The sequence below is a fragment of the Notechis scutatus genome, chromosome 9 (assembly GCF_049901735.1).
Source record: "Notechis scutatus isolate UNSWTSFEM ecotype Mainland chromosome 9, rNotScu1.2, whole genome shotgun sequence".
Classification (NCBI taxonomy): Eukaryota; Metazoa; Chordata; class Lepidosauria; order Squamata; family Elapidae; genus Notechis; species Notechis scutatus.
Genome location: NC_142017.1, coordinates 20,911,606 through 20,924,468, shown reverse-complemented (window position 1 = coordinate 20,924,468; position 12,863 = coordinate 20,911,606). Strand labels below are relative to the sequence as shown.

Sequence of the window (12,863 nt, the reverse complement as noted above, 5' to 3'; positions counted from 1 at the left end):
AGACTGAGAATCCAAAAAAGTCACCCTGTCTATTCCAAGCTGTTTAGTTACAAGAAAGGAACAATATTTTTCAGTGGTTGTTCCCAGGTTTTGGAGGTACCTTTGCAAGAGTATCATATTTGCATAAATCACAGAAACTTTAAATAGGCATTTGTTTTGTTTTGTTTTGTTTTAAGAAAATACCTTATTTTTAAAAATGTAATCATACTGGTTTTAATAAATATACAGATAAAGTGAGGTTTGGAGATTAATTTTTCCCTCTTTGTTTTACTTGTGTCCTTTTGTGATCCAGTAACTTTGTAACTGAATGGTATGCAAATTGCATAAACAAACAGGAAAATCAAACTTCAAAATGCAATTCAATTACATCAAACCAAACTATACATTAAGGAGAAAGAAAATCTTAATATAGAGAAACATTTGACATATAGTCTGTTTAAAAAATGAAAAAATGGATAGTCAAAAAAAATTCTCCTGTATCTGTATACTAGCTCGATACCCGTGCTTCACTACAAAACTATGTGGTCGGTCTTAGTTTTTGGGGAGGAAAATAAGGGGAAAAAATGTGCCTCTGTCTATCAGCATCTATTGGTATTCATCTGGCTAGCATCCTGTCAGTGTGTGAGAGAGTGGAGGGTTGTGTGGAAAGTGAAACAGTACAGCAAGGAGCCTCGGTGTGGGTTAGCTCTGTACTAAAGCTGCTTGCTGCTCTAAAACTGAAAGTGAAACTCCTCTCCTCTGCTTGTATTTTGCATTTGGAACAGATTTCTTTTCAGGTGGGGAGGGGGAATAGAACTCCTTAGCATCAGAGCGTGTTAATAATAATAATAGAGGAAATACTAATGCTGTGGTGGTCATTTCGAAATATCCTTTCTTAGTGAGCACCTAGAAGCCAAGAGGAACATAAGTGCCAAATTTCAAGTTTGTAGGCTTTACGGTTCTGGAGATTTTGTGATGATGCGTGAGGGGTACTTGGCTTTTATATATATAGATTAGCTGGAAGGCAAAATTTGGTTATAACTTCAGTGGCTTTGGTTTTCCCTGTTGTCAGCTGAAGCAGCTTATTCTTTATTTTTGCAAGCCATATGAATGTGATATGGCTTGCAAAAATTTCATAGCCATGATGGCTTTTTAATCTTTCAGAAGTCCTAAGAAACGCAACTTGCTTCACAAAACAAACCAAAATGTTGTGACCCTGGTCAATGTGAAGAAAGATTCATTTAAATTGTAATTGTTCAGTCTGTTTAGTTAGTTGCTGCAGTACAGTGACACCAGAGGTCTCTGTGAATAATTAAACCATAAGGAAGCCTTGCAAAGCAACCGACGCTAAGCCCAGAAGCACAAACTGCTGAGATTTGGGGAGGGGGATCCAACCTGACATCCCCCAAGTCCTTTCAGACAGCCTGGCCTATATTGTCAATCCTTGGGGACTAGTTTACAGCTTGTAAAAAAGGCAACAAAAAGGCTTAATTAATACGGGTTACAGTGTTGGAATCTTTTCAGACAAAAACATCCAATTTAAGCAGACTGATACATTTAAAAATAAAAATTGAACCACATTTTAGTTCAAATGCATGAAAAATATCACAAGCTGACTCGAAATGTAAAGTAATTCTGCCTAAAACAGACACATCCTTAGTTATGCTCAATCTAACAATTTGTGCGGCCCAAACTGACTTTTATCAAAGTATGTTTTTAATGTAAAACTGACCAAAACCAGAAGATATGGAATTAGAATTTCCCAATCTTTAGCCAATACTGGAGATCAAAGCCCCATCCATGGGGATGCCCCTTCTGGTTCGTCCCTGCAGCCCAAAGGTTGCGGGGGGGCCTTGATCTACAGGATAAAGCAGTTTTCTCTACTTATTTTCAGCATTCTTTTTTTGATTGAATAAGTACATGTGTAGTTCTTCATATACAATTCAACCTCAAGTCCCTCTACAAACAACACAGTTGCTGTTAATATACTAAATATTGTCCATTTCATTTTCAATCAAACTTTAACCATTTGTTGAAATGTACCTTTTCTTTATGTATACTGAGAGTATTTACACCAAGACAAATTCCTGTGTGTCCAACACTTGGCCAATAAAGTATTCTATTCTATTCTAAAAGTAATACGATGGGCCAGTATTCAATGGATTTGTAAGAAGCATGCGCAGAACAGAGGGGGGGGAAACCACTTATTGAAAGAGAATTCATCTTGAGCCCTAACTTTTAATTATATTTAAAATCTTCCTTCTTGTGAGTGGACAAACCAAGCAACAGTCTCTCTCCTCAGAACCTCAGCAATCCAAACTGGCATTGGCATCATCTTGTGCTTACAGTCAATGTGGCAAGTTTTCTCTCTTTGTCTAGCAGACGAATGCTCACTCCATCCCGGTGGCTCCTAGCACACATTCATCTGTCCCAAAATACTCAGGCTTAGCTTCTGATTCACCAGGACAATGTTATATAGATCACTGATTTGGTTCAGGTGCAAAAATAGTCCCAGAGCAGCTTAGAAACGTGGAGAGAATCCAGACTGGTGTCCAGCTGTCACTGCTCTCACACTTCCTTCCTACTAAATATTCATTGTTTTAATGAGAAATTTAATCATCACAATGTGGATTAACCAAAGATGAATCAATCAATGATAAATTTGTAGCTATGAGGGAGAAAAGGGTGAAAACAGATTCACTCTGTTTTATTCTTCCAATGCTTAATTAGTATAAATGAGACCAATACAGGTAGTCCTCTACTTACGACAACAATTGAGCCCAATATTTATCTTGGTAGGTGAAAAATTTGTTAATTGGGTTTTGCCCTATTTTACGACTTTTCTTGCCATGTTTGTTAAGTGAGTCGCCGCGTTTGTTAAATTAGTAACAACTTTGTTAAGTGAATCTGGCTTTCCGATTGAGTTTGCTTGTCAGAAGGTCACAAAAGGTGAATAAATAACATGACCCCAGAATACTGCAGCCGTCGTAAATATGAACTAGATGTCACACATCTGAATGTAAATCACACAACCATGGAGATGCTGCAATGGTCATAAGTGTGAAAAGTAGTCATGAGTCATTTTTTTCCAGTGCCGTTGTAACTTCAAACAGTCACTATGTGAACTGCTGTAAGTCGATGATTACCTGTACATTGTTTTGATCCTTGACCAAAACCACACTTGCTAGGTGCTCTCAAGAACAGCTCTTTAAGATCAAACACAAAGACAGGCAAATATCCACATAGCACACTGTGTGTTCAAAACCATTTGTGGGTGGTTCTAGGACAAAGAAACAATATATTTTGTTCTGGTTCAAACATCAAGATTTTGGAAAGAATTTAATCGGAGGATGAGATGAAAACTCTGGGTCAAACAGCGAGTGCAGAAGCCCAAAAGACTCCCACCAGGGAAGATCTAGGCCTTCGGAATGGGACAACTCGCCACGGCCAACTCACTGTGGGACAACTTGCCACAGGACAAAATGTGATGGGGCAGGGAGGAGACCCAAGGCCTGAAGGGGCCCAGAAGCAAGCCCAAAGCTTATGGGACCCAACAGAGTGGGAAGCTATGCAAGGGAGGCCTCAGTGGGCAGGAAGCCCAGCATTTGAGAGTAGGGGGAGGGGGTCCTGGGCCTGCACTGGGCCTTCCCACCCTCTAGGCACCCACACTCAATTAATGACCCGTGCATTTGCTTACAGGCATCACAAAGAGAGCTGGGACTACAATGGTTGAATGGCCAGTCACATGTACATTTTGTTTAACGAGCACAATAACTTACAATCATAATTCTGGGCTCAATTTTGGTCATAGGTTCAAGGATTGCCTGTATTTAACAAATTGTTTTGTGCCTTACAATTTTCCCAAAATTGTAGTTCTTCCATTATTATTTTTTTTTGGGGGGGGACACCCTCCCTCTACTTTCAGCAAACCCAAAGTAAATACCAGATGAATGACAGGAAATGGATATAGCTACAGGCAGAGACTTGAACCATATTGCAAAACTTTTCTACACACCTCATCTCTTTCAGAAGAATACTTAGCCAACAGTAACTCCAAAATCTTTAGAAAGTTTGTTACATTAGCCCCTCCTCCCAAAAAGCCTCTCAATTATGCAGAACGTAGGTAAAAGCTGTAACTTAGCTTCTCAAAATTTTAAGATATTGTTTAGGGGGAATATGAGAAACCGGCTGATAAATGCAGGTGGAAATATTCAGTACACAGAAGTACAAAGAATTTGCTAGCTCTGAAATTGCTCTTTGAAGGAAAAATTAAGCCTATTTCATAGCTGAACACCACGCTGCAGCCCAAGAGATACATTATTGACGATTCTGTGCCTTTTGATACAGATGTAGCTGTTATTCAAAGAGAAGCAGAAAGGAAATTAAGCAATTGTGCATCCAGCAAAAAAGTCTTTTCTCAACCACAAGATCACAACCTCACATTCTCTGCATCCTCATTTTAATTTGAAAGTTTTGCTTAGATCAGAAATACTTTATGCTGCCAGGCCAGAATCCCATGCAAATGGTAGTGACTAATTTTGGGGGGACAAAACAGGCAGTGCGTGCAGGGACTTCTTCTAGTTAAAACTCTGTTTAACAAGAATGAAGTCTGAGACTTCCAAAGACTTACACACGTTTAATAATGCAGAAAGAAAGGAAAAAAACCAACCAAGTCCGATTGCTTCCTGGGGAGCGTCTTCTATATATACAGATGTATAATGACAAGTGTGACTTCTCTTTTTTAAAAAGTGCTAGATGGGCACGGTGGAAGCAAGGATGGTAGAAAAGTATGTACAGTTAATAACGTTGATGTAAACTAGATTTAGCAGCCTTGAGGTTAGTGTGTTTATTATTTCAGACAGTCTTTCCGTACTTCGCATAATATTGCCTACCCCAAAAAGGGAATAGCATGTTACAGAACATAGAACGTGTACATGTATCTCTGTATGTATGATGCCAGTACAGCTTTCTGTAGCTAACTATAATCTCAGCCTTTACTTTCAGTCTATTTCCTCCAACTGTCAGGCTCCCTGATCTTAACTGCTTTGCCTCCCCTGCCAGTCCTGCACTGCAGGACTGATTCCATGAATGGCGTTTCTAAGACAGGTATTCAAAAACTGAATATGGAAATATAATTGACGCGCTGAAAGCTAGCTTGGAATAAAACTGCTCGAGCGCTCAAGGCTCAGCAGTTAAAACATAAGCATGACTCATCACCGCAGCTATTTATTACACTCTGGTTACAAAAATGCAGAGGTAGGAATGATCTGCTTAACTAAGTTTCTCTTTTTTAAAAAAAAAAGAGAGAGAGAGATAGGGTAGGCATTCTGTTTGAGGCCACCTTCCGGTCTGATCAGCGTCTTATCTGTAAAAGGCAGACCTGGGAAGCCACAGCCATTTTGGTTTGAGATCTGACAGCTCCAGCAGGATTGCCTACATCCTGTTCGGGCTCTGTTGGAAATAGGTAACTACCTGTTTACTACATTTTTATTGGGATGTACTCATTAATGAGCCTTAACTAATGAGCTAAACAGCTGTACTAACTGCTTAATGACTGAAACTATTCTAGGGATATTGCTGAAGAACTCCAGGTGCCATCTGCTCACTGCAATTTCCAGGCAGACAGTAAATGATAATGTCTGTCATGATAATGTCTGTCTGATCACAAAGTGCGCAAAAAGCCGAAGTATTTTTTTAAAAAAGCAAATAAACACACAAACCATTTTGAACCAGTGCTCTTTGTGCAACAAATCAACAAAATGTCAGCTCTAACTAACAATGGGGACTCACGCAAGGATTTTCCAACCTCTCTACTCAGCTGAAAGTATATGTACAGTATGTAGAGATTTGTTTAAGGCACATATACAGAGCTTTTGTAGACAGACAAAACTGTTGTGCGCCAACTCTGTGAACATCTCACATTTGGGAACGCTGCTATTGATCTCAATTTTGCTTTCCCTCCTAGAACTTTTTCCCCGCATTGATGATTTCCAGAATGAGACGTTCCTGTCTGATACGGAGAAGTCTTTTACATTATCCCTAATGCTCCCTCCATGCATAGGAAGATCACAGCTAATGGTTAATCTTCAAATCTTAGGGTGGAATGAGGGTTGCTGAAAGACAAACTGTAAAGCAGAAAGAGATCGCTGGATAAGAAGATAGCACAAATGCAATAAATACTTTTCTAAGTTCCTCTCATTGTTTCACATCGGGTTATCATCTGTATTATTTTCATTAGGTTAATGTTTATGCATCTGTGATCAATATTTAACTCCTTCATTAGGTCAGTAATGCTTTGAAATAAGGACGCTTCTATGAGAAGAGCTCATCCAGAAATCTGTCTCTGCAGCACAAAGCAGAACACCAAATGTGGCAGAGAAAGAAAGCTCTTTTTAATTCTACAGCGAAGCTTCTGATCTTCCCAATGGAAGGAGGACAGTGGAACCTCTTGAGGAGTTATATTTCATTATGCTGGTTCCCTCTGAGGAAAAGAAGCATCCTTAACAGTCCTGCATTGTATTCACACCTGCACAGCTATAAATTACACAAACAGCCTTCAGGCTCAGCATGTTTATTGATCTAAGATCAAATGAAGACTTACAGACTCAATTCTCATCAACAGCCCATCTCCTAAAAATTTATCAGTGATACACAGTGCTTTCTTCTCAGCCAGACTTAAACACTGGGGTGTCCTCCAGATGTTTTTCAAGTAAAACCATCCTTTGCCACCAGCTACACTGGCTGGGATTGACATCTGGATTTGCCTATAAGTGCAAAGTCAAACCTAAATGTGAACTAGTGTTAAATATTTTTGTCTAGACATTTCATATACTTTCCCTTTTAATGTCCAGCTATTTAATTCCTATCTGGTAACACAAACAAATCCTATATCCGTCTCCTAGGAAATAAGACCCACTAAGTTTATTATAGATGATCATAACAAATATCCAAATGGTTGCAGCAAATCAGTAGGAAAGGCTTCAACAAATACCCTAAATCGTAAAATTTAGAGGAATTATACCGCCAAGGAAGATTTCTAATGAGACACGTTGGCTATTATGTTTTTATTGTATCTGTACTAATTGTTGGATTAGGGTTAGAGGGACTCAAGTTGAAATCGATCTTCATGTCACTCCCTTCAGCCCAAGAACCAGCATGATGGTGTGGTTCAAATACTGGACTAGAAACTAGGAGGCTGCGAGTTCTACTTCCCTGCTGCACCGTGCGCACTCGATAAGGGATCAGAGCTGCTATTGTGTAGATAAAAGAGAAAGCCATACTACACTTGCCTTGAGCACTTAAAAAAAAAGGGCAGGGATACAAAATCAACAAATACAGGTAGTTCACAACTTACAACCACAATGGAGTCTGCCCATTATGATCACAAGTTCTTAACAGTCATAAAAATGAGTTGCCCATGTGACCAACTCGATTTTATGACCTTTTTTTGCATCGGTTGTAAAATGAATGTCACAGTTGTAAAGCAAACCCATTGTTTGCTGTGGGCCATTTTGACCAAACGTAGGAAATAAATGCCGGTTTTCAGTTAAAAAAAATGGTAAAACCCAGTCATGTGACCACAGGATGCTGCAAATGGCCATATATCCAGGCTTGTTGTTGAGCACCCAACACGTACTCACACTGGATACTCACAGGGTGGGGAGGGAAGAGAGACCACAGGGGGAGGAAGCTGTTGGAACTTTGTAAACCAGGCTGTAAATATTCCCAGAAAGTCTATCGTAACTTCAAATGGTCACAAAATGATCAGTGATAAATTGAGAACTACTTGTATTCCATTATGTCGAAGTACATTTTTCATTTTTATCTTCACAAAAACTGGATCTATTAACCTGAAAACTTGATATTTTTATTTATTAAACAAAGGGCCTGAGAGCCTTTCTATTCTGATCTCTCAGCTTTGTGATTTTTCTTAAGCTAAAGCTCTGTATGCTTCACTGTTATTTTAGTTTCCCTGCATTTCCTTATTACTTGCCATTTCAGTCTTTCAGTTAGCTATTTATCCTGGCAAGTACAACTTGAACTTTGAAGCATGCCAGAACCACACAAGCTTTTACTTTACTTTATTGTCATTGCACCTCGTACAACGAAATCAAACACCATCTTCAGTGCACATCATGACCATGACCATGAAAATAAACACAAACACACATCCTTCACCCTTCACACATTGAATCAGAAACCCCCGACACCACACCAACACTGCACTATACAGCAGAATTCAAAAGAGCTACTGCCCTGGGATAGAAGCTGTTTTCCAGCCACAATCAAGAACTATATGATAGCCACACAATAGATTGAAGAGGTAATAGACCTTTACATATTTTAAAAGAACATATTACTTATTTACAGAAAAGTTTTTTTTAAATGAGCATTTTTACGAACAGTACTTTAATAGGGGACACAGGGATCTAATTCCGTGTTTGCATTATTGATTCAAGCCGTCTTGAGATTTACTGAATTGGAAAGGAATTAAGAACTGGGGAATTCCTCCCCACCCCTCCTCTTGGCACAGAAGACATAGTCTAGGTGTTCCTAATTGTGGGCTAGGAAACAGGCTTAAGAAACCAGCTGGCCTCTTCTATGGCTGGATGCAGGGAAAGAGGCTGTCTTTAAATATTGCTGCTTTTCCTCATTCATAACCTGAACTGCAGATAAAAGAAAGATCTGCAAACTCTGTTATTATTCAAATGGTGACTCCAGCCTCTTTGCCTGTTTTGCCCGCAAGACTAAAGCTTAATTTAGTCTACAGCTGTTTCTCAAATACCACAAACAAAACTGATCACAGCATGAAGGACAAAAGGGGAAGCCATAAAAAATGAACTATTTAGGCACTGCCTTCCTTATTCATCAGAATTTGAGAATGCCAATGCATCTCCTAACTTGGAAGAGAAAAAAACAGAAGATGATGAACTATGGCCTGAAATTAAAAGCAGCAGCATCTGGGTATAATGTGTGTTACGTGTATGACACTGAATCCTATCTGTACAAAAACAAGTACTGTATCCAGGCAAGTAAGGTATCAAATCTCATGTTTTATGCTTTTATCCAAACTATCCCACTAACAAGACCATCTAAATAGATCATTCCTTCCTGCATGGTGAGAAAGAGTTGGCTCTCTCTTTGCTGTTGATCAGATGAGCTGTGAAGAACTTCACCGGGTCCCGTGGCGAAGGAGAGAGACCACTTGCTTCCCCATGCTTGCTGTCTTTTATCTTTTATTGATTTCATTGGTAATTTCTAATGTCTGATTGTTGTGAGTCATATAGTTTTTCAGTTCATGTAGCATACAAGTTTAATAAAGTATTATTGTTAAACAAATCAACTATAATTCAATTATTAACCTAGTGCCAATTATTTCAGAGAATTTACTTTAGGCAGGGCTCAATCTGGATCCAACCTCATATGTAGCGATGAAACAAATCTATTTTACTTTAATATCTGAGGTTTATATAATATAATGAAATAATAGCATTTAAACTTTTTCAGGTTTTTCATAATTCTTTACTGAGTACCTTGTAAGAAGCCAAATGACATGGAACTGACACGAAGCAGGGGGTTGGACTAGAAGACCTCCAAAGTCCCTTCCAACTCTGTATTCTGTATCCCCTTCCCATGCAAAGACTGCTACTGATCCCCATATAACAGCAAGAGATTTTAGGAGTTGTTGTCCGACACATCTGGCAGTTGCAATTTACGGACAGCCAGATTAAATGTTACAAAATGCTGAAAAGACATATAAGAACAAACACTCTTCCATTCTCTGGGGCTTCAGCTGTAGCATGACAAGTCGCTCTCTTCAGCTCACAAAACTGTCATTGGATTTCCTACAGGAAGCACATTTCATATTAAATCCTAATCAGAAGCATTTTGAAGGACTCAACCCATTTCAACTTAAAAGATAACATCTACTCTGAGGTCTTGGAAACAAGGGAGAGAAGTGGTGTCTCGTCTCCAGGCTTCTTTCTGAATGTTGAACTTCCCCGTCTACCTGGATGAACTGGCCTTTCTCCAAGTATTAAGAAGGTCCACTAATTCTGCTTCATCAAAATGATCAAAATACACTTGATGCTGCCACCTTGTTTCTGATAATGCAGCCATCACAAATATCCATAGAATACAGTATGGTTAAAAAAAAAAAAGTCAAGGTGACACACAACCTGCAGACACGTTTCTCTACATGCTATAGAGAGAGAAGGGTGGAAGCATTTTCAAAAGATCTCCAAGAATCAATCACAAAAAACTATGACAACCAATGGCACATGCCAATTTTGTTATTGGTTTTTAACTCTAGAACAAACTTGCCAGCTACTACAATATTCTAGAATACACAGTACAGCAGATGGGGCATTTCATAAAGAATTCCAGGCCACAAAAAGAGTTACACAATTGTATCCTTTAAGTTCTGGGGTATTCCCTGAAATTCAGTTCCCTAACCATTCAAGTTCCTTCCAAACTTTCTTTCTGACAATAAGAAAGCAAAAGAACAAATTTCAAAACTTAGAAATATCTTCAACTGACATGCCTGTGCAGTTCATACTTTACACGGAAGTATCATATCTACAAAACTAACTGTAAAACCAGAATTCCTCAATTCACTGGTGTCATAAAAGATTTAGGCAGCCAGAGCACCTGTCTCTCTTACCTAGGTACCTTGGAGGTCTTATAATTCACTACAAGTTCACTAAGACCTACTGTTTGAACAAACAATCTAGAACTCAGGATGCAATTCATCCCAATGCAGGTGAACTGACATCAGAACAGGTGCTGCACTTAACGTTAAGTTACACTTCTCTGGGGTACACGGGGTGAAAAAGTAGTTTTCCTGGCCCCTCCTGCAAGCACCAAGACAAGGGCAACGTTAACACTAATTGAGCCTTACTTTGCAACTTTTAGGGGGGAGGGGATCATTTGGAAGTCTAAGATAAAACTGAGTGTTCAAATAGTGACTGCCATTACATTTCTGACAATTCATCAAAGAACTTGCACGGTGTGTGTGACCAATCACAAAACCACCATTTACCAAGCAGCGAACTGGTAAGGTTGCCTTCCCTCATCCTTCTAGCCTTCTGAGATGCTGTCTACCAACCCCACTTTCCCACTGCCCATTCTCGAGGGAGAGGCCACTGTTCCAAACAATACACTAAAGCACAACTTAGTTTTATTTCCTAAGGACATTTTGAGGCCCACTAGAGGCATTTTCCAAATAGAGATATGAGAGCTGGTGTTTTATGGAAAATTGCTTTAAATGCCTCTCTGCTTTAATTGGAAAACCCAACAACTATATTGAAGTCTGGGAAGGCAGGCAATATGGTGGACACCAAGGGAGCTAGCCGTCTGCAAGCACACAGCTATTCACACTGATTTCCTCAGTAACTAGCGATTCCTTCCACATCACTTTTGCTTCCTTTACCTTAGTTCAGCCAGAAAGTGAAACATTTCCCAATTCCAGAAACCCCCCCCCCCCACTGTGGTTTTTGTATTCATGGTTTTAGAATGGAAAAAAAAAATCAGGAGGAATCTGGTGAACACCTTTTCTGACTAACAAATTTGACTAAAAGGCGCTAAGCTTTTGTAATAAGCCTTTTAATAAAATGTGTTAGAAAAAAGGCTTCCAGACTCCTCCTGGTTTTTGGTCACTGCAAGACTATAGCACATGTTTCCTACAATGGCAATGAAAGGAAACCCAAAGTAGTCTGCAGATAAAAGTTGTCAGCACACTAATGTAACTGTTAGTACTGGACACTTTTCTAACACAATAAACAGATACCAAACAAATGATTCCACATCAGAATCTAGCATTTAGAAATAACTGGCCTGCTTCGCACCAAGTTAAAAACCTGTTTGTAAGCCTTATTTTTCTTTCTAGTTTGATTATCCATGATATAATTCAAAAGCAAACTAAATTAAGTTGTGCTATGTGCTGATCAGGTTCTTGCCAATACTTACAAGCAGCACAATCTCACCTGAACATACAATAAAAACGCTGCCCATTTTGTGACTGCGATCCCTGAAAGTAAACCCAATGAAACAAAAGACATTATTCTCCTGCTTAACCAAACTCAGGATTCCATAGGTAGCAAGTGTCCTTTTTAAGCAAAACATGGTATCTTGCCCCACAGAATGTCTTTACTTCTTTCAAAAAATTGAGGACAGATCGGGAAGGAAGAGAAAACCTCCACCTCATGAGTTAAGCATGTCTTCCCATTCTTACACTCAGTCAAAAATTACAATCTTTTTATGGAGACTTTTTCAAATGTTGGTATTATTATTAAAAGTACCATCTTACTGACTTCACCTCACCCAACTGTTTTGAAGTTATTCAAATATTTGGGGGAAAAAACCCAACAAAGAAAGACAACACAAAGATCAATTTCAGCTTTCTCAGGTAAAACCTATCAAGCTTGGCTGGTTTGTGCTCTTAATCTAGAGCTCATTCTTTGTTTGCCTATTTCACAAATTGCCATACTTTGCATCCTTACAGATGGAACACTATAAGAATAAAAATGTTAAGTAATTTCTATTCAGAAGAACTGGGAAAGGCTGAAACTTAGCCACAAACATTTTTTAGAGCATCACAAAACATCCAAATAATAAACCTCTCAATTTAATCTGTCTAGCATAGTTCATGTTCCTTTAGAAATTACTTCTATTAAAATCAGTGGTTTAAAATGCCTAAATTCAATTGTCTATTCGGCTAATCAAAGTTAAAAATCAACCTAGTCAGTAAGAATAAACGAGTGGATGATACAACACTAAAAACTGGAAAAGCTGATACCCCCATATAAGCTTTATAAAATCCAATTTCTTTTTCTTCTTCTTTAGCAGTGGGATAATGGGCCCCTTTTTAAAAAAAAAATTCATCA

General features: G+C 38.8%; 1 protein-coding gene across 2 annotated transcripts in view; it reads right to left on the bottom strand.

Annotated features, from left to right (window-relative positions):
- GLG1 (golgi glycoprotein 1) overlaps nt 1–12,863 on the bottom strand; it is an 85,312-nt gene that overhangs the window by 71,236 nt on the left and 1,213 nt on the right. The window lies entirely within an intron of this gene.